The sequence below is a fragment of the Marmota flaviventris genome, chromosome 2 (assembly GCF_047511675.1).
Source record: "Marmota flaviventris isolate mMarFla1 chromosome 2, mMarFla1.hap1, whole genome shotgun sequence".
Taxonomy (NCBI): domain Eukaryota; kingdom Metazoa; phylum Chordata; class Mammalia; order Rodentia; family Sciuridae; genus Marmota; species Marmota flaviventris.
The window spans coordinates 12,408,122-12,431,030 of NC_092499.1; the positions used below are offsets into that span (position 1 = coordinate 12,408,122).

A 22,909-nucleotide genomic window follows, 5' to 3' on the forward strand; every position below is an offset into this window, starting at 1 on the left:
CAAAGGGTGGTTTTTGGCGTTCAAATGAGACCATGTATTTAACTGTTTTGAAAATTGTAAGAGTGCTTCATAAATATAAGGTGTTTTGTTGTTGCAACGTTGAAATTATTGCAGACTCCCAAACAAGGGTTATCTAAGGAAGCAATTTGGCTCTCCCAAGTGCGGATTGTAAGCTTCCATGAGTGCTGTCCTGTGTTTGGTGGGATCTTGAGAGGGAAACCTCAGTGCCTTTATGATCTGGGACTGGGACCCGGGGCCCTGTACATGCTAAGTACGCGTTCTACCACGGAGTTACACCCCTAAGACTTTTTTATAGCCACTATACAAATTAGCAAGGTGGTGCCTGTAAAGGGACCACGCAGACAAATGCTTTAAGAAACACTGCCAAGAAGCAGCCACCGAAGCGCCAAGTCTGTCAGAGTACTTTTCCACGGAATTGCAGTTCCCTGAGACAATGATGCATCATGCCCGATCACTCCAAGGATGTCGGCCGCCGAGCAGAACGTGAATTGATAGAACTGATCGTCCAGTGACGCAGTTATTACGATTTCATTCTGATACATTTAATAATGTGCCACAGTTCCCTGAAATAAGCGAGATGCTACAACGAGCTGCAAATACAGAACGATCTGTCACCCCACACCTAGAAAACGAGCAGGAATAAAGAGCTTGCACTCTGCTCCCACGGGTCCAGGCCCCACGAACGCGCCTCCCCGGTGCTCCTCACCCCCGACTCCGGCGCAGGCGCCGACACCGCATCACGTGACCCGGCGAGCCGTCGGCGAGGGCGGGCGGGGCCGGGTGGGCTCCGCAGCGCCGCGCAGGCGCCCCAGGGCCGCGCCGAGCCGAGCCCCTCCTGCTCCCTGGAGGAGTCAAAATGGCGGCGTGGGGAACCTGGAGCAGTCCCGGAGCCTGAGCCACTGACAGAAGAGGAGAGGAGAGGGCGGCGGCGGCAGGAGGAGGATGGCCGCGGGTGCTGGCGCTGGTGCGGACGGCGGTGCTGGGGGTGGCGGCGGCGGAGGCGACGGCAGCGGTCCCAGCAGCAGCAGCAGCGGGAGGAGCCTCCGTGGTGAGTGTCCCTGGGTCTCTGAGGCTGTGGAGCCGACGCGCTCTCCAGCGGAGCGCTGGGCGTCCAGGCGAGGAAGGGGATGTCCCTGGGCGTAGGGTCCCGGGGCTGGGCCGGGCCTCCGCGGGAGGCAGTGGAGCGCGGGGCGGGGAAGAGGGAGTCGTCCGTCTGGGGCCGCGGCGCGCCGGCGCCGGACTGGCCGGTCCCGGTGCGCTCCGAGGGGCGGGCCGGGCAGCGCGCCGCCGTCCCGGGGGCTGAGGTTCGAGGTGTGGCGCTCGGGACAGGAGGGTGGCCCGAGGTCGCCGCCACGGCGGCGGCGACGGCCCTGTCGGCTTTGGGCTCCGGCTCTGGGCTCGGAGGGGCGGGACCCTCCGCTCCCAGGACGCGGGGAAACCGCTCCCGAGCCCCCGGCGCCGGTTTACGCGGAGCGGGGCTGCGACCTCCGGGGGTGGGAGTGAGGGCGGCGGGCCTGGGCGTGGGGAGCCCGCAGGCCTTGGGCCGGCGAGTCTCAGGGGGAGAAGTTAGGTGGTCCGGTCAGCTGTTAATGGGGGGAAAAAACTGGGACTGAGCTTTGACAGGTAGGGAAACAATACAGTGTGTCTGGTAATGAAGAGGAGGAAGGGGAATACAGAAATGGCTGGAGGGTGCCTTTTTCATTGCCAGGTCCTTTCCTGGGCTGTTTACTACCTTACCGCCACCCCCCACCCCACCCCGAGAACTTTCTCACCGATTTTGGAGAAACTCTGAGGAATGTTGTTTGTGCTTTGAACTACAATAGCACCCCTCCACATACCAGCACAGATAATAAGTACTGTGAAGTAGGCCTTCGGTAATTTACAGCAGTCTGTGTTATCTTTACCACCGCACTGTTTCCTCTACTAAAACATCTAACTGTGATGAGGAAGAGGCTTTTATTTTCTTTAAGAATCACTTAGCTTTTTCAACAGAATCTTTTGTCTCTGAATAGCATCCACATTTTTTATATTGCTGAAATAAATTGTTTTCTTCCTGAAATGTGGAAGAGAGATTTGATATCGCTTTATAAGAATCATACATTTAACAGCAGCTACGATTAGACGTTTTTTGGAGTCAGAAAAACCTTTAGAGATCTGGTGTGACTCGTTTTAAAACTGGGACTCTAGACCCAGGGAGGTGAGTGAGTTGCTTTGGGTCTTACTGCTGTGAGGAGCAAGCTCAAAACTAGGACCGAGCCCTTTAGAGAACTCTACACTGCTGAGCTCAGTCTTCATTGAATTCTTCACCACCACTACCAATTCCAGTCCTAGGTTTTTATGCAATAAAGTTGAAAGCAGAAAGGAGAGCTCCTGTCTCTGATTATGACCTTAAATAACTGATGAAGACCCCCTCCCCGACCTGAATCTATTAAAAATGGAGTGACATTTGGGCTTGGGTTGTGGCTCAGTGATAGAGGGCTTGCCTAGCACACAAGAGGCATAAAAATAAATAAATAGAGATATTATGTCCATCTACACTTTTAAAAAAATGGAGAGACATTTAATTTGGAGTTTTCATAGGCCCGTGACTACATTCTATTTCATCTTTCATCCTACATTCTATTTCATCTTTCATCCAAATGTAGCACGGCTCCTCTTGCATGAATTCAGTAAAGCCTGCAGGTCACTATTATGTCCACAAAACCTAACTAGTATATTGTTCTGTGTCCCAACACCAGCATTTGAACAAGTTCTTTGTCTCTGACTTTTAATTTTAGGATTTAAAATACCTGTGGTTGTTTTCCAAATTATACTGCCTACTTTCTGTCTTTTTGGACCACAGCAATTTTATTTATAGTGTGGGTACAGGCAAACCTTCAGAATTACAATAAAACCAAGTGATTCTGATTTCATATTCTAGTTGCTGAAACACATCCAAAATTACACAGGTGATTCTTGAAAGTCTCCTTTGTGTTTTGCATTACATTAGCACTATGGGATGAAGGAAAGGAGTACAATAGAAAGATTTTTGCCCCCAGATTCTTGTTGAAAAGATAAGATGTACCTACGGAAATCTAGAAGACAGCCTAGTGAGTTCTGCTTATACAAAAAATGTGGGTATTCAGAGGAGAGGGAGATTGAGTGAGCCTTCAGGAGTATAAAGAACTTCCTGGAAGGATTACAAGTTTAAAGCCAGCCTCAGCAACTTACTGAGACCATATCTCAAAATAAAAAATTAAAAAGAGCTGGGGATGTGTTTCAGAAGTCAGTGAAGTGTCTTTGGGTTCAATCCTTGGTACCATTATTTAAAAAAAAAAAAAAGATGGGGCTGGGTTGTGGTTCAGTGATAGAGTGCTTGCTTCACATTTGTGAGGCACTGGGTTCAATTCTCAGCACTACATATAAATAAGTGAATAAAATAAAGGTCCATCAACACTAAAAAAAAAAAAAAAAAAGAAGAAAGAAAAAAAACTTCCTGGAACACTTGAGACTTGAATTGACCAATGAAAATTTATAGGGAAAAACAGGACTATAAATTGAAGATTAGTTTGGGGAGGGGAATAGAGGGAAACTAAGATGAATTTCCTTTGGAGAATGTTTTCCATAAGGACATTAGACAGTTGGAATGTTATCTGCTTGTAGAAAGGTTTGAATGCTAAATTGAGATTTGGATTTTTATTCTCTTGCGCAAGGCATAGAGAACTTTTGAAAGTTTGGAGGACAGAAATTAATGTGATAAACAGCAAAGTGAACTTATCAATGATCTATAGGTTGAGTTAGAATGAAGAGAGAATGGAATGAACTGGGGAAGGCAATAGCTGGCTGTTGAGTTACCTACCTATGAGTAGATAAGATCCTAAACTAGAGTAAAGTAAGTAGGAAGGATTGTATAGCAAGTATGTGTATACATGTGTGAATACTTACTGTGTAAAATACATATAACATAAAATTTAATCATTTAGTCACTGAAAGTTGTATAGTTCTATGCATTTATACATTCACATCACTATGCACCCATTACTCCCATCCATCTGCAAAATCCTTTTTATGTGGGGGTATGCTGGGAATGGAACCCAGGGCCCCACACATGCTTAGCATGCACTGTACTACTGAATTATACTCCCAACCCCCGTCTGCAGGATTCTTTCCGTCTTCTTAAACTGAAATCTGAACTCGGTAAACACTTTGTTACTCCTACCCCCTGACAGCCACCATTCTATCCTCTGTCTCTGTGAATTTAGCTACTCCAGGTATCACATGTAAGTAGAATCATGAAATCATGAGTATTTATGACTGGCTTATTTAACTTAACATCACATCTTCAAGTTCCATCCATGTTGTGGCATGTATCCAAATTTCCTTTCTTGTTTCTTTTTGGTACTGGGAATTGAACCCAGGGGCACTTAACCACTGAGCTACATCCTTAGCCCTTTTATATATTTTATTTACAGACATGGTTTTGCTAAGTTGCTGAGGCTGGCTTTGAACTCACAATCCTTCTACCTCAGCCTCCTGAGCGCTGGGATTATAGGTATGCGCCACCACACCCAGCTCCTCCCATTTTAAGGATGAATGATATCTATTTTGTGTATATACTGCATTTTGTTTATTTATTTGCCCGATGAGAACACTTGAATTGCTTCTAGTTTTGACTGTGTATTATGACTGTGTATTATGAACATGGATATAAAAAATCTGTTCAAGACCCTGTTTTGACCGGGCTCAGTGGCACATGCCTGGAATCCCAGTGGTTTGGGAGTCTGTGGCAAGAGGATTGTGAGTTCAAAGCCAGCCTCAGCATTTTAGTGAGGCCCTAAGTAACTCAGCAAGACCCTATCTCTAAATAAAATAGAAAAATGGCTGGGGATGTGGCTCAGTTTAAATGCCCCTGATTTCAGTCCCCTAGTACAAAAAACAAACAAATGACCCTGTTTTCATTTCTTTTGGCTATAATACCAGGAAAAATTTATCATTCCCACCAGCAGTGCACAAGGATTCCATTCTAGCCATATCCTGGCCAACTCTTGGGGGTTTTTTTTGTTTGTTTGTTTGTTTGTTTTTTGTTTTTTTTCCTTTTTGATACGCCTTCCTAATGAGTGTGAAGTAGTATCTCACTATGGTTTTGATCTGCATTTCACTAATGATTAGTGTGTTGAGCATCTTTTCCTGTATTTATTACCTTTTTGTGTATCTCCTTTGGAAAAATAATTTTTTACCCATTTTTAAATCAGATTGTTTTGTTATAGGAATTTTTCGTCTTTTTTTGAATATCAGTCCATTATCAGATATGGTTTGCAGACGTTTTCTTCCAATCTATGGGTTGCCTTTTCACCATCCTTTGATGTGCAAAAGTTTTTAATCTTGGTGAAGTTCTACTTCCTAGTTTTTCTTTTGTTGCTTATGCTTTTGGTATCATATCCAAGAAATCATTGCCAAATCCAATGTCATGTCATGAAGTTTTTCCTTTTGTTGTCTTTTAAGAATTTCATAGTATACGTTTTTATTTTTTAAGTCTTTTCCAATTGAATGGTCTTGGCATCTTTATTGAAAAATCTTTTGAGAGGCTGGAGGTGTTGCTCAGTAGTAGAGCGTTTGCCTAGCATGTGCTAGGCCCTGGCTCAATCTCCAGCATTAAACAAAACAAAACAAAACAAATGAAGAAAAAAGAAAGAATAACAACAAAAATCTTTTTTTTTTTTTTTTTTTTTTTTTTATGGTGCTTGGGATCAAACCCAGGGTCTTGTGAAGGCAAGCATTCTACCAACTGAGCTATATCCTCAGCCCAACAACAAAAGTCATTTGACCATAAATGCAAAGGCTTATTTCTGGGATCTCTGTTCTGTTGCATTGATCTATAAGTCTGTCTTTATGCCAAAACCACACTTTTAATTATTGTGGTGTTATATATATATAATTTTTTTTTTCAATAAAAGTGTGATACCTCCACTTAGCTCTTCTTTTTCAAGATTGTTGTGCTATTTGGGAATCCCTTGATATGCCGTATGAATAATTGGATAGTTTTTTTAATTATAAAAAAAAGCTATTGGGATTTTGTTAGGAATTGCATTGAATATGTAGATTTCACTGGGTAGTATTAACATTTAAATGATATTAAATCTTCCAGTGAAGGAACACTGGATGTCGTTCCATTTATTTGTGTGTGTGGTTGTTTGGGGGGTATCTGAGATTGAACTCAGGGGCACTTGACCATTGAGCCACATCCCCAGCCCTTTTTTGTTTTTTATTTAGAGACAGGGTCTTGTCTTAGTGCCTTGCTGTTGCTGATGCTGGCTTTGAACTCTCCATCCTCCGGCCTCAGCCTCCTGAGCCACTGGAATTATAGGTGTTCAGTACTGTGCCTGGCTTTATATGTGTTTTTTTAACTTTGCCAGCTTGCTTTTCTTCCTTTTCTTTCTGCCATACTGACCCTCTACGTCATTTTCATTTTAGGACATGTACTGCTAGAACAAGTACCTTCAGCGACATTTTATGGTTTTCAGTAGAAGAGTTTTTAATCTCCTTGATTAAGTTTATTTCTTATTTTGTTATTTTTTAAATGCCTTTGTAAATAGGACTGTTTTCTTATTGTTCTTGTCAGGGTATAAGAATGCAACTTTTTTTTTTTCCTGTTGATTTTTGTATTCTTCAGCTTTGCTGAATTTGTTTATTATTTCTAACATTTTTTTGTGAAATCTTACATATAAAATCATGTGTTCTATAAACAGAATTAATTTACTACTTTCTTTCTAATTCAGATGCCTTTTATTTTTTTCTTCCCCAGTTGCTCAGCCTGGATTTGCAATACTGTGTTGATTAGAAGTGTTGAAAATAGGCACTTTGGCTTGTTCCAGATAGAGGGAAATTTTTCCATTTTTTGCCATTGAGGATGATATTAGCATGAGTTTTTCCATGTATGGCATTTATTATGTTGATACTTTTCTTACATTCTGGATTTCATTGAGTGTTTTTTTTTTTGTTTTGTTTTGTTTTGTTTTTTTAATTTATTTTTTAGTTTTCGGCGGACACAACATCTTTGTATGTGGTGCTGAGGATCGAACCCGGGTCGCATGCATGCCAGGCAAGCGTGCTACCGCTTGAGCCACATCCCCAGCCCCTCATTAAGTGTTTTAAAAAATCAATTGTGAGTGCTGAAAGAGAGCTTCTGGCTTGGTGAATAAGAAAATTCTGGTGTCACTGGCAGAGTGATATCTTCTTACCTGACATTAATCAAAAAGTCACACAGATGTATGCATGAATAACTCTAGTTCACTTTTACTTATAATAGTATTCATCTAGTATACTATGGCACATTGGTACTCACAAAGGTATTATTAATTGAATCGAAAAGCAGAAGACCAGAAAGCTAAAAAGTGTATAGTTTATGTTTCGTTAGTGGAAAAAATGCTTATTTTCATTTTAAACCATCTTCCCTATTAACCCACTCTTGGTACAGTGGTAATAAAACAAAGTCAAACTTGTCCATTCTACATAAAAACAGTCACTTTACAAAGTGGCTTTTTCTAAAACAGGTATCTTTTTTAAAAAAAAAAATTAAGTTGTAGATTGATTGACACAATAATAATTGTATTTATTATTTATTTTTATGTGGTGCTAAGGATTGAACCCAGTGCCTCAGACATGCCAGGCAAGTACTCTATCACTGAGCTATAAGTGGTAGCCCCCTAAAACAGATACCTTCTTAAAAGTGAGTTTTTCCTTAAGTTGATGCAAGTAGCAGTCAGTTATCAGAATGCAAAATTTCAAAGGGAGATGATTTAGAAGAAACTTTTCTAATGCTTTCTGACTCCAGATTTTTAATGAAACACATTCAGTACTTAATTTATTTTCAAAGCATTAAACAAACATTCAATGCAAGTTTTAGTTTTCTTTTTTATTTTTAAAACATTTCAGTCTATAAATTTGACATTTCAAGCTGAGTCAGATATTCTTACTATCTCAATTTATATAGAAGCTTTAGAAACATAATGCTCCAACTTCTATAGATTATCTTTAAATCCATGTCATAAAATGACACATGATTATGGTTTGTTTGGTTTTGTTTTTTTAGGGTTTTTTGGTACTAGGGATTGAACTCAGGGTCTCTCAGCCACTGAGCCACATCCCCAGCCCTATTTTGTATTTTATTTAGAGACAGGGTCTCACTAGTAGCTTTAGCACCTCACTTTTGCTGAGACTGGCTTTGAACCTGCAATCCTCCTGCTTCAGCCTCCCGAGCTGCTGAGATTGCAGGCAGGTGTCACTGTGCCCAGAAAATATTATTTTAAGGGTGGAATAAATAGGAATCACTTTAACATAGAGTAATCCTTTAAGCTGCAGGATTCAAAACATTTTCTTTCTTGATCATTCTTGGGATTTTTTTTTAGCTATAATTGTGATGTAATAGAATACTGACCTGGGAATTGGAATTGGACCTCCATGCAGATTCTACTACTTTCTATGGTTTTAGGAGCTTAAGCAAATCACTTTAAGCTATCTGAAGCCTAATTTCACCTGTTAAAAAACAAATAGGTATAGAAAGGTCTGTCTTAGATTTTCTACCTTGTTTTTTTTTTTTGGTTTGTTTGTTTTTGTTTTGTTCCATCCTTTTCTTCTCCACTACCCTAACCTTATTAGTCTGGACTATTTATTGAACTGAGTCTTTGCCACTTGTTCTCCTACTCTCCCTCTCTCAATGTTCTTTGTATTGCTACTAGAGCCCAGTTAGAGCATGTTACTTCTCTCCTTTAAAAACCTGTTATCTTTGGGGCTGGGGATGTGGCTCAAGCAGTAACGAGCTTGCCTGGCATGCAACGGGGCGCTGGGTTCGATCCTCAGCACCACATAAAAATAAAATAAAGATGTTGTGTCCACCGAAAACTGAAAAATAAATATTTTTTTAAAAATTCTCTCTCTCTCTCCCCCTATTTAAAAACAAAACAAAACAAAAAACCTGTTAACTTCCTGTTGTGTGTGGGATAAAGTCCAAACTCAAAAGTTTGTAAACGGTGTCCAACCCTAGCTTTCCCATCACTTGAGCCATACCAAACTTTTCCCTGTGTTGTGGTTTTCATGTTTATCCCAGTGCTTGGAGTTTGCTTTGTTCTTTGTCATCAACTCTATTATGCCTGTCTAGTATCTGTTTTCCTAATAGAAATCTGCTTTTGGTCACACACATAGGAGGTTTGGAGAAGATGATTCATTACCAACTCCAGGCATTGATTTTGACTAGTCCAAGCCAATTAAATCAGCTCATGGCATTTCCCTATAAACTATTATTTGTCATAATAATTTGAAGGGAAAAAAATCACCATTTCTGGGGGAAAGACTTGTTTCCCTTCTTGTTTAAGAACAAGGCAGCTTGGGGCCCCTTTTGCTCCAGACAGCTGTGAAAACAGGGAATCAGACATTCCTTGAAGATGGCAGAGAGGTAGAAGGAATCTGGTTCTATGATAACGTTATTCAGTCACATACTATTGAGTCTGGAGTCTTCCCTACCTCGAGACTTCTCATGACAGATAAATTTCTTATTGTTTATGCCAGTTCTTTTTTTAATATATATATATATATATATATATTCTTTTTTAGTTGTAGTTGGACACAATATACAATAAGTGTATTGTGTTTACTTATTTTTATGTGGTGCTGAGAATCGAACCCAGAGCCTTGCACATACTAGGCGAGCACACTACCGCTGAGCCACAACCCCAGCCCCCTCACCGCCCCCATTCATGCCAGCACTTTGGAATTGTTTGCCATTAAATCTTCTGGAAGTTATAGTGTCTTTTATTCTTCAAAATTTAATTGTGATTCCTTTACCAATTGTGTTTCAGTCTGTTGGTACTTTGGACCTGTCTTATAGGCCATATTGTAATCTTTTATAGTCACTTGCTTGTATGTCTGATCCTTCCACTTGACTCTGTATTCTTTGAACTATAGCACGTACTACAGTGTCTGGCATAATAGGTATTCAGTAAGTTCATTGTTAGGTTGAAATAATAACATGAAAGAGTACTGTGTAAGGAATTTTAAAATGAGCATGAGGTATGTTATTGTCTTTAAAGTGGAAATGGAGAAATCAATTAAAACATGCATTGTTCTTTGCTTGCCCTTTATTTTTGTCCAGACAGTTCCTCTTAGATAAAAAAATTTGAGCTGCCTCTGGCCACTGTCCCTTATGGAAGGAGTGGTAATGAATTGTGCTATTATTGTGCTATTTTCTTCTCTTCTTCTAAGGATTTTTTTTTTTTGGGGGGGGGGGCGGATACCAGTATTGAACCCAGGGGCACTTAATCACGGAGCCACATTCCCAGCCCTTATTTTGTACTTAAATTTATTTAGACTTAGGGCCTCACTGAAGTGCTGAGGCTGTTTTTGAACTTATGATCTCAGGCCTCAGCTTCCTGAGCTACTGAATTACAGGTGTGAGCCTCTGCGCCCAGCTAGGCAAATTCTTGTATTCTAAGTATAATGTGTCATCTTAAAAGTTGCAAATAATTTTTCTTTAGCTGTAGATGGACACAATACTTTTATTTATTTTGTTTTTATGTGGTGCTGAAGATTGAACCCAGTGCCTCACACATGCTAGGCACACACTGTACCACTGAACTATAACCCCAGCCCTAGATAAAATTTTTGATTGACATAATATACATATTTATGAGGTGCAATGTGATGTTTTGATTCATGTATACATTGGATAGTATGTCTTTTTCTCCCATGTTTTGAACCATATTTAGGTCTGTTTTAACTAGCATTCCTTGTGAATTATTCTTTAGAGAAGAATTCTATAATATGCTTCATAAGACCTAATTATTCTTGTCTTAAACCTTCCCAAAATACTTTTTGCTTGCTTGAGACTAGACATGAGAACTTTCTTGTAGGCAAAGAGCTTTGTGGCAAAACTAGATAAGTTTGTAGCAAATGTTAGTAATAGCTAATGATAGAGAAGTCTCATTATAGCCTAATTATAGTCATAGTTCTGTCACATGCTTCAGCAATAATGTCTGACAAGAGTGGAAGGATGGGAAAGGAGTTAACATTTACAGGCTTAGTGTACTTCATCATGTTTAATCAAATAAATTTCATAGTAATTTTTAAAACAATAAACTTATTTTTAAAACAAGGAAAAAGGGAATTAGAATATACATTTAGAAATTTGTTATATATTTTGGATGATTATGAAAAGATTTGTTACATATGGTTATAAACATCTACTTATTTGTTGGCTTTTTACTTTACTAAGGCACAGTTAATGCTACTCTATGTGCCTTAGTTTCCACATTTGTAAAGGGACTAGTATTACTCTCTATTAGGTCTCTCATTTGACTAAGTAAGGTAATCTGCGTAAAAACATTTGATATGGCAAATGGAACACAGGTACCCAAACATTTCCTTTTTGTCCATCAACTTTACAAAATTATGCAAATGTCTTAATGCTGTTCAGATTTTAGATTTTGAGGGACTGAACCAAGATCTCGGCTACATTTTGCATGTGTTCTTTATGTCTATGGGCTTATTAATTCTTTTTTTCTTGTGGCCATGTTGAAGATAAATTCCAGTGCCTCATGCATGCTGGTCAGTCAGGCTACCACTAACTTATGCCCCCAGCATTATTAATTTTTAAATAACAAAAAGATTGCCACTTAATTCAAGCAATAGTATTAATTTTTAAAAAACAAAACAAACTCTCTCTAGAATCCTTCTCATGAAACACATAACTCATATCTTAGTACTGCTCTATTCCCTGCATACTGCTCTCTATATGGAATTCTTTTATTTCCTTAGTGAACCAGGTTTTGTTCTGTCCTCGGGTCCTCACATAGATTCCTCTTCTGTTTGGAACATTGTTTTGGCATTCCTTCACCAAGAAAGGGGAAAAGTTCAAATTATTATCGATCTTAGGTATGTCACTTTCTCAAAATCCCTATAAAGTGGGCATTTTTATTATCAGCCACAAAGAAACTAAAATATTTTCCCAAGATCATACAATTTAGAAATGGCTGAGCCAGATCCAAACCAGGCAGTTTGGCTCTTGAGTTCTTCATCTGTACCGATCTACACTTTCTCTACCTTATAATCACCTATTTATTGATTTGCCCCACTAGATTTTAAACACTTTTTAAAACAAAAATTAGGCCTATCCTGTTTATGCCCCCTTTTGCATAGCATATAATAGGCATTCAGAAAATATTTAGATGAATAAAAAAAAAACAAAAAATCTCTCGGGCTGGGGATGTGGCTCAAGTGGTAGCGCGCTCACCTGGCATGCGTGGGGCACTGGGTTCGATCCTCAGCACCACATAAAAATAAAATGAAGATATTATGTCCACCTAAAAAACTAAAAAAATAAATATTTAAAACAAAACAAAACCCTTATTTGAGAGCAGAAAGAGTGGTGGTTTTTGTTTGTTTGTTTTTTAGGTACTGGGGATTGAACCCAGGAGCACTTAACCACTGAGCCCTATCCCCCAGCCCTTTTTTATTTTTATTTTTGTAACAGGGTTTCACTGAGTTGCTTAGGGCCTTGCTAAGTTGCTGAGGCTGGCTTTGAATTTCTCCTGCCTCAGCCTCCTAAGCCATGGGATTACAACATGTGCCACCATGCCCGCCTTGTTTGTTTTGTTTGTAGGATCTTTTGAGAGGGTGGTTGCCCACATTGGTTCAGAACTCCTTGGCAAGCAATCCTCCTTTCTAAGCCTCTGATGTAACTAGGACTGCACCCACCTAAGAGACATAGTTTTGATTAAATTTTTGAAGAGCCTTTCACAGAATAATTCTTATGACACAAAGTCAAATTTTTATGATCAGTTATTTTAGGAGAACTAATTTGATGGTGGTGTACTAGATGAATTAGTGTGGGAGCAGAGACCAAGTTTGTTTTGTTTTATTTATTTATTTATTGTAATATTGAAATGATTAATGAATACTTGATCTAAGTTGTTTGCATAGGGATTTGCTGCAGCCCGGCTGGCTGGGCAAAATAGCCGGGGGGGTGGGGGTGATGAAGAACTTGTGTAGATTGATACAGCAGGAGTAGGAGCCGTTTATTGCAGGACAGGAGCAGTATTTATACATTCCACACAGCTTATCTAATTAGCATAAACTAGATACATCAGTCAACCAATAAGGAATCTCCACACTTAATGGCTCCCTGGTGTTACTTCACAAACCACTCCCTCTGGCATTTTGCCAGGCACCATCCAGACTTGTTTACAGACTCTAACATTTCTCTGGCAAAATGCCAGGAGCCATCCTGACTTGTTTACAGACTCTAACAGGGATTGGTGAACCAGGTTGTTGTAGAGAGTTTTGACTCTGATTGCCTAGGGTGTCTTCAGCAAACACGAGATGTTTATATAGGGAGAACTGATTGAGTTTCCTTTTCTACCTTTATCTTTCACACATTCATAGAAAGCCTAGTGTGTATCAGGTGCTTTAAAAAATTATCCTTTAAACTTTTGGTATGCTGAATTTGAACTTTTGGTAATACATCAGAGATTAATATCCAGCTGGAAATTTAAGATTGGAGATTGGGAGAAGAGATGAGGCGGAAATTGTATATTTTCAACTAATTTTTTTTTTTAATTTTTATTTTTTTCAATGCAGGGGATCAAACACAAGGTTGTGGCAAGCATTCTATCACTGAACTTACCCCTGGCTTCAGTATTTATTCTTGTGTTAGTAATATCAATGATGTTGATTCTCAGGAAAGAGTAGAGAGAAATAGAAAAGACCACACCAAAAACAGAGCATTGGGGCAGCCTGTGTTTTGGTATAAAAGGAAAAGGAGTCATAAATGGAAAAACCATAACATATGATGTCCTGAGGGAAGTAACTGTTTCAAGAAAAGTGATAATTCTTAATGTCATGAAGACTTCAAAGAAGGAAAAACTGGGGAGAAACATTCAGTTTGGAAAGTTTCATTAGGGAAAGATTTGCAAATTAACATCTCCAGCTTCATTTAAAAGGGATTAAGATGTAGGATATTGAGAAGTGAATACCAGAATATATATATTACTTTTAAGAAATAGTTGGTAAAAGGAAGGAGAAGACTGTAACAATATTCGAAGATATTGAGGTAGAAAGAATACTTGTTTGAATTCAGTCTGAGTTGCTTAGGGCCTCTGTCTCCCAAGCCACTGGGATTACAGGCATGCGCCTCTGCGCTGGGCTTGACTTCAGTCTTATCAGTGAAGTAGGAAATGAAGTTATCTGCTGAGGGAGGTAAATGAGCAGGAGACTGGAAAAAATTGGAACAGCTATAAAAGGAAATTCAAAAATAGTTAAATCAGATTTTAAGATCTAATGCAATACAAAAATTAAAGCTTACTTATGAATTTGATCACATCTGAATTATCTATATAGACAATTTCTAAATTTTCCACAGCAAAATTATGATCCTTTTACCATCCTGAATATGAAATATCCCTTTATCTCTGCTAATTAGTGTGTTCAGAGAAAGGAAAAAAATTTTACTAATCTAGTCATGCATCCAGCAAAGTATATTGTGCACTTACTATATGCACCATACAAAGTTCTGGCTCTGGAGATAAAACAGTGAAAAAAAAAAAAAAAAAAAAAACCCAAATCCACCCTTGTGTAGTTTATGGTGGAGAAAGGAAAAGAAAGAACAGAAAATAAACAAAAAGGCAGTGATTCCCAAGAAGCTGGCTCCTGGCTCAGCTTCCCACATATGATATAGTCTCACTGAGTTTTCCATGTGGACCTCAATATTGTGACCTTCTAGTCTCAGACTCCCAAGTACCTGGAACTACAGATTTCCTAAGGGTGCCGTCGTATTTGTCTTTGGATCTTCAGTATGCCAGGCATGATGGTTAGATTAAAATTGTTTACCAAGCCTGTTGATGTCAATTTTGGACCATTGTAAACAGGAATCTTCTAGGAAATAGCTTCAGATACTTCCACATTCTCATTCCATTTTGTGGGGACAGGTAGGAGGTAGAAAGGATTTCTGCTTAATTATCAACATATTCACCAGTACACCTCTGTACATAAATTATATTGCTGAATTCCTACCAAGCTTTGTCTGATTTCTTAAGGGTAGATTTGGCTTTGAAACTGCAGTATCTGAAATAGTGCTACTTACATAGAAATTGTTCATCAAAGACTGTCGATATGAAAGTTGGACAGTGAAAATAGAAATCTTTCAGCAAAATAACCCCAACATACCCATTTTCACAGTTTTTTTTTTAATGGACGTGCAGATTTGTGAGGGATTTCATAGTATGTATCCTGCACCCACATGGCCTTTGTTCAACTCATGTCCCACCACTTTCTAGCTGGGTGAACATGTCATTCTTATGTAATTACTTCTTCCTCAGTTTAAATCATGAGTAAAAGGAGATTGGATGGTACTTTGCTGCTACTGTTATTGGAGCGTGCATGCAGGTATGTGCGCGACCCATATGAAGCACTATAGGAGTGTTAGTTATTGGTTTATTATTTGTCACTATCTAATCTTGGCTTGAGAGATTTAATTAGTATACTGAAGATTTCCTAGCTTAGATTAAAAAAAAAAATCCTTATATAAGATTGGCCTCATTTGTCAAACTTTAATTATTGGATATTAGTAATATTATAGTTTTGGATGTTATTTTTTTTTTCCACCTTCTATTTTCTCCAGCAATTCCTTTTTTGATGTTTTTACATTCATAATCTCTTCCAGGAAAGTACATAGACAGCTTGTAGGGCCTCCTTCTCAATTATTTGTATTAAGAAATGCCACATGTTTTCATTTTGTTCCCAGATATGTGTGTTAGAGAAAATAGTCCCACCATTTCAATAGTGCTGGGGCATCTTTTACATAAAATACAGGTTATTCAGTCAAGTCCTGAGAGATATTCAGCTGCTGGGCAGTAGGAACCACATCAAATGTCCTTCAGTTAATCTTTCATATGTATCCAGAGTTCTGTGGGTACATGGTGACATCACACTGAATAACAGGGCTATGGGTTGACTCAGGAATTTTACTCAGTCATTTTATCCCACACCTAAAATTTTGGATCTGTATAACACTGTGAAAGTGGCTAAAATTTCTTCTTCAGTCTCCATATGAATAGTAAGAATGATGGAATAAATGATTGAATGGTCAGAATGGTCAAAAAAAGAAAATAATCAAAGATACATGTTAGTTTCACTCCTAGTTATATACTCAAAAGACATGAAACATGTCCAGTTTGTACAAAAATGTTTATAACAGCATTATTCATAATGACAAAAGTGGAAACAATTCAAATATAATCTATCAATGCATGGATGAATGAATAAAAATAAATGTAGTATATCCATACACTGGAATATTATACAACAGATAAAATAGAAATGAAATGCTTGTACATGTTCCATTTTGGATGAACCTTAAACATTATATTTAAATGAAAGAAGGTAGTCACAAAAGACCATGTGTAATATAATTCCATTTATGCCAGTGTTCAAAATATATAGAGGTAGAAATTTGATTAGTAGTTTTTCTACAGTTAGGGAATTAAGGGGAAGTTGGGAGTAACTGCTAATGGTTATGGACCTTTTTGGAGGTGATAAGTGTTCTAAAATTGGTTATGAGCCTCCATGAACATAATAAAAAGTACTGAATTGTGAAAACAGTCTTTTTCTGTGATTTTAAAGATGATTAAGTAAACTTAGAAGTTGAGAATAACTGAGGTCATGTTCGCTAGAAAAAAAAAATTAAAAACAGCTTGTTTGTCTTAGGTTTTCAGAGGTTTGTTACCAACTGATTAAATCCATATTTCTCTTAAGAGAAAAATGTAATCAGGAATACATGGAGAACTATACTCTGAGAGTCACATCTTACATTAGCACAAGAGAATGACATTTGGTTCCTTAAGAATCAACAAAGAGGGGGCTGGGGTTGTAGCTTAGCGGTAGAGTGCTCGCCTAGCGCGCCCAAGGCCCTGGGTTCGATCCTCAGCACCACATAAAATAAATAAAGGTAAAAAAAATAAATCGACAAAGAGGGGCCAGGGTTGTGGCTCAGTGGTACAGTACTTTCCTCACATGTGGAAGACACTGGGGTTTGATCCTTAGCACCATATAAAAATAAATAAAATAAAGGTATTGTGTTCATCTACAACTAAAATAAATTTTTTTTTAAAAAAAATCAACAAAGATGCCACTCCTTGGAAGTTGAGTGGTTAATTTATCAAATCAAACACACAGAAGGGATTGTGCAAGTTTTAAGTATATACATTGCAAAAATAAACAGATGTGTCAGATATTCCTGGTGCAGGACAGTGTAAAGTGCATCTTTGCCAGCTGGTGATGGAACTCAGGGCCTCACACTTGTTAGGTGCTCTACCACTGAGCTAAGGGCTTGTGGTTTTTTTTTTTTTTTTAATGGTTCTGTCATGGAATACTGCTGATAACGGTGACTGGGCATGAAGGAGGAGAGGAATGAGCTGTTTGGCTATTTGGTCGAAGGCTTTTCCAGTTGGAAGGGTAGCAATTACTAAAGCTCTGAGGTGAGAAAATGCATGGCATGTTTTAAAAAAGAACAGCAGGGAGAAGATTGTTTCAAGTGGAGCAAGATAACAGGAAAGTGATAAGGTGAGTTTAGAAGGTAATGGATAAACATAACAGAATTTTTGAAGCATATCTATTAGAAAAAAAAATGTGTATTCCAAATTTTATGTGTATTTGCAGTTCAGGGAATTGTTCATGTTGCTTCAGTTTTTTTTTCCCGGGAGAGTTAATAGTTGACTATATTAAGAATGACATTTTGGGACTGGGGGTGTAGCTCAGTGGTAGAGCTCCTGTTTTGCACATGTGAGGCATTGGGTTCCATCCTCAGCATACCACATAAAAATAAAAATAAAGATATTGTGTCCATCTACAACTAAAAATATTTTTTAAAAATGTCATTTTTCCATGGAAATTTAATAGTCTTTTAATTTTACCTTGAAATTGCTTAACTGTTAAACTATTTGTGTTTACATTAAGAATGGAGTCAAATAAAACATTTTTGGCTAATACTTGAGTTAAAATTTGACATATTTTTAAAAATGTGAAAAATACAAGGCTGTTATTTGAGAGATTATTTCAGTGTACTTTTTCTGTTTGTCATTTGTGTTTAAAATTTATTATTATTTGAAAACCTCATTAGCATTTAAGAGTTTGTGGCATAGGCAAGCTCTCATCTGCAGTGTTGTCCATCTTTTAGTAGTTGAGGCTCTACAACCTTTAATACCATTCACTTATCTGCTAAGCTTCTGGCAACCTCAGCTTACATGAACATCTGCAAAGTTATGAGTAAGTAAACTTTTAAAACTATCAGGTTAAAATAACATGAATCCTGCCATGCGCAGTGGCACACGCCTATAATCCCAGCAACTAGGGAGGCTGAGACAGGAAGATTGCAAATTTGAGGCCAGCTTCAGCAATTGAGCAAAGCCCTGTCTTACAATAATAAGGGCAGGGGATGTGCCTCAGTGGTTTAAATGCCCCTGGTTCAATCTCTGGTACCAAAAAAAATAATAGTAATAAAATAAAGAAATAAGTATACTTGAATTTCTGAGGTATAGTTATGACAAAGCTTTTACTTTACCACTACTTGAGGATAGAGATTTCCTTATTTTGGCATAATGTTTTTTCATCTGACCCTTGTCAGTCCTTATGTGTTTTCTAGTTTGTAGTCGAAAACAGAAAGGCATTAACAAAAGCTTAGGAAAGGCAGTTTAGAAATGGTTTAGGTAGTACTCTAGAGGTCAGGCCTATTGATGACTGAAGAGAAATACCTGTTGTACAAATAACAGGACAAAGGGCTCAGAGGACTCAGGAAGTTGAAGTGGAGGACAGGCTGAACACTGTGCATTTCTGTGGCTACTCAAAGCATCCTTCAGGTATTTAGGAAATCTATGCATCTCATTTCCCAGAAACAGGTAATTGAGTTATAGTCATATTTAGGATTTAATAAAAATATTTGAAATGGTACACTGAATTACCTAAGCAATAATAATTGTACTATAAACTCTAATTTGAGCTTTCTGTCCTGATTAAAGTGTTTACCCTCGTAGTCTAATTTAGAGATTATAACACAAATTGAAAGAATTTTATCAAATATTATCGTAATTCCTTACATATAAATTTGTTTTCTGACAAAAACATTTACAGCAAGAAATGTGAAAGCCAGAAGTTGAAAAGGAGAAGACTGACAATATTGACTATGCTAAAAAAAAAAAAAAATCTGGGCTGGGAATATAGCTCAGTTGGTAGAGTACTTGCCTTGCATACACAAGGCCCTGGGTTCAAACCCTAGCACCACCAAAAAAAAAAAAAAAAAAAGAAAGAAACCTAAACATTTATGACAAAAGCCATGAAGTTTTAACAAGTTAATTTGAGTAGTCTCTTTATATTTTCACATTAATGTAGAAAGTGTTGCAAATCAATTAAAAGAACAGCCGAATAGGAAAAAAATGGGCAAAAATTATAAAGCAATAAAGGGACTGGGGCTGGGATTGTGGCTCAGTGGTAGAGCACTCGCCTAGAATGGGTGGGACCCGGGTTCGATCCTCAGCACCACATTAAAAATAAATAAATAAAGGCATTGTGTTGTGTTCATCTACACCTAAAAAATAAATATTAGAAAAGGGACTAATAAATATATTGAAATTCAGTTTCCCTAATAATTAATAATTAAAATAACAATGGCATCATTTCTCATCTATCAGATTGCAGAAGTTAGTAACGCCCAGCGTTTTGTACATAATCATGAAAGGTGCCATAAGTATAAATTGCACCTTTTCTGACAGCACATCTCAGAACTAGAAATATATATCTTTTAATCTAATAATCATACTTTTTGAAATTTATTCTAATGAGATTGAATGGGTAAAAATGTAACAGCATTGTAACACTGTTTATAATATTGAAAACTTGGATGTGAACCTCTATAGATTTGGTTGTGTAAATTATGGCGTATATACATAATGCAGTTCTATGTTGACATCTATTTTTTTAAATATTGTTTTAATTGTCAGTGGGCTTTGTTTATTTATATGTGGTGCTGAGACTCAAAATCAGTGCCTCACTCGTGCTAGGCAAGCAATGTACCACTGAGCCACAATTCCAGCCCATAGTTTTGAAAGAGGGGCTCACCATATTGCCCAGGCTGGTCTTGAATTACTGAGCTCAGGTGATTCTTCTACCTCAGCCTCCTGAGTGTTGGGATTACAGGTTCATGCCTTAGGATTTTTAAAGACAAAGTAAAATTTTTTATGTGGCAGTGTTCCTACAATGCTGATATGCTATGAAAGTAACTTTTCACAAAACTCTTGTTATATTCTGTTTAAAGTTATGTTAAAACCCTAGAAAAATTGAAATTAGATTGTTCAAGTTATCTTTGTGGGGAGAGTAGATTTTAGGGAATTACCTTTCTCTATATTCTTATGAGTAATTTTTAAAACTTTAAACAACAAATGTATTATTCTTCTAAATGAGGTTAGGAAAAAATTAAGATTTTGGGGTAGATGGAGAAGAGAACATTTAGCAGATATGCTCTTTGTATATTGTGATATGTTCCTGTAACCTTTAAATTTTCTTAAGACTCAGAACAAATCCCAACTTTTCAAACTCTGTTAATAGAAGGCAAAACATTTCCTTAAGGGTAACCATAAATATTGACCTACTAATTAAAGTAAATCTTAATATACATCTGATTACACAGTAGTTTTCAAGTTTAGTATTTAATATAGATTTAATTTTCATGAATGAGAAAATACATATACCACTCCTGGTTATTTACCTGAAGGAATCAAAGTGGGCATATAAAAGAGATAACCTGCGTATCCATGTTTATCGCAACACTGTAAGTTATGGAATCAACCTAGGTGCTCATTGGGGGATGAATGGATATAGAAAATGTGATACACAATGGAATAATAGTATTCACCCAAAAAGAAAGATTATGTCATTTGCAGAAAATTATGTCATCTCCAGGATGGAACTAGAGACCATCATATTCAAGGAAGTCAGTCAGACTCAGAAAGACAAGTGTTGATGTTTTCTCATGTGGAATCTGGGAAGAGGGGATGACAATGTGAAAGTAATAGGGGAACTATCAGGAAAGAGGAAGAAGACCAGGGTTAGGGTGAAGGGGTTACAGGAGATAATAGGGAAGATGTGATCAAAGCATGTTATATGCATATATGGAAATCTCACAGTGAAACTCATTATTTGGTACAATTAATATACACTACTGCTGATAATTACTTTAAAAACATCATTTTAGAACTCTAATAATTGAATATCTCTTTTAATGATTCTTTTATTGATTTGGGTTTTCTTACCCTCTTTAAGAAATATTATCTATAAGACTTCCTTAGTGACTATTCCTAGGTTATAACTCTTTGAAGATTTTCTTTTTCAAATAATTTTAAAAGGCCGAGAGAATGAACTTTAGACCATGCTTATTATGTTTATAGCAGATATTTTTTTCCATAATTGGGTTAGAATGCTTGTTTAGCATGTGGTGAGGCTTTACTTTCCATCAACAACACCACAAAACATTTTTTTAAAAAATTATAACTAGAAATACTAAGAGAACACTAACAATATATAATTTTATTTTAGAAAAGTCAATCAAACATACCTCCTACTCCCAAAATTAAATTAACTCCTCACTAGAGCCAAAATTCTAAACCATGTTCATCTCATGTCTCAGTGTTCTTTCCCTCATTTTTTTTTTTAGCTTGAAAATTCTTAGTTACACCTAAAAGACTGTTGCATAGATTAGTATTAGTGTGATGTACTTTAATCTTCTTTTAAAAGTGCATTTTAATAGGGGAAAAAGATATCATTGGGACAGCTGTTTCAAATAATAGGTTATATTAGAAAAACTCCCACAAAGTTCTGGTAGAACTCAGCTGAGAATCTATCCTGTCTTGGGCTTTTCTTTGTTGGAATGCTTTCAATAGCTACTTTAATTTGATAAAGAAAAAAAAAGTGAATCTTAGAACATGTCTGGCTCCAAAGGTTTCTACTTCTTAATATTCTTTTTTTATAAGGAGAATATTATACATTTATTTAAGTATGTATTCAGTTTGGGATATCATTTCTGAAAAGAAAATTGAATTCTAGTAACAAGGACAAAAACATTTAAATTAAAAAATATTTATCATATAAAGAAAGATTAAAGGGTTTTATCTAAACAGGAAAAGCCGAAGCCTTGTTTAATTTCTGCAATCACTCAAAAGGATTTTCTCCTTCACTGCTATAGGGGAAACATGTCCCTTATTTAGGGAAGAATTTCTCAGCATTGAGTGATGAGGAATGGGAATGGGCAACCGAGGGATCTTAGAGAACTTCATTTTCCAGAGAAGCATGGATTAGGCATCAAGTTGATTTATGACAGAGGCATGAATAAGATCATCTTTCCTTGTGCTTTTCAGCGTTATAGGTAAGTGAGAGACCAATTAAAATAGACGGTTTCTAGCTGTTTCGATAAAATGAATTTGTTTTGATCCTTTTTACACTTCTTTTGCAAAGACCACATCAGCTCGTATATAAATTCCTTCAACATTATTTGGCCCTTTTCATGTGTCAGTGACAAGCACTGTATCGAGTGATGGAAATCTGTAAAGGTTCTTCTACTTTTAATAAGCCTATAGTTTGTTTGTTTTTTATTGTTGGTTGTTTAAAACATTACAAAGCTCTTGACATATCATATTTCATACATTTGATTCAAGTGGGTTATGAACTCCCATTTTTACCCCATATACAGATTGCAGAATCACATCGGTTACACATCCACGTTTTTACATACTACCATACTTGTGTCTGTTGTATTCTGCTGTCCTTCCTATCCTCTACTATCCCCCCTCCCCTCCCATCCCCTCTTCTCTCTCTACCCCATCTA

The 22,909-nt window shown here is 37.5% G+C and overlaps 1 protein-coding gene across 3 annotated transcripts in view; it reads left to right on the forward strand.

Annotated features, from left to right (window-relative positions):
- Positions 1 to 793: 793 nt before the first annotated feature.
- Positions 794 to 22,909, forward strand: part of Btbd7 (BTB domain containing 7) — a 113,236-nt gene continuing 91,120 nt past the window's right edge. For all 3 annotated transcript variants that reach the window (XM_027931700.2, XM_071607581.1, XM_071607582.1), the window contains exon 1: positions 794 to 1,069. The gene's annotated coding sequence lies outside the window, so the exon portion shown is untranslated. The remainder of the gene's footprint in view (positions 1,070 to 22,909) is intronic.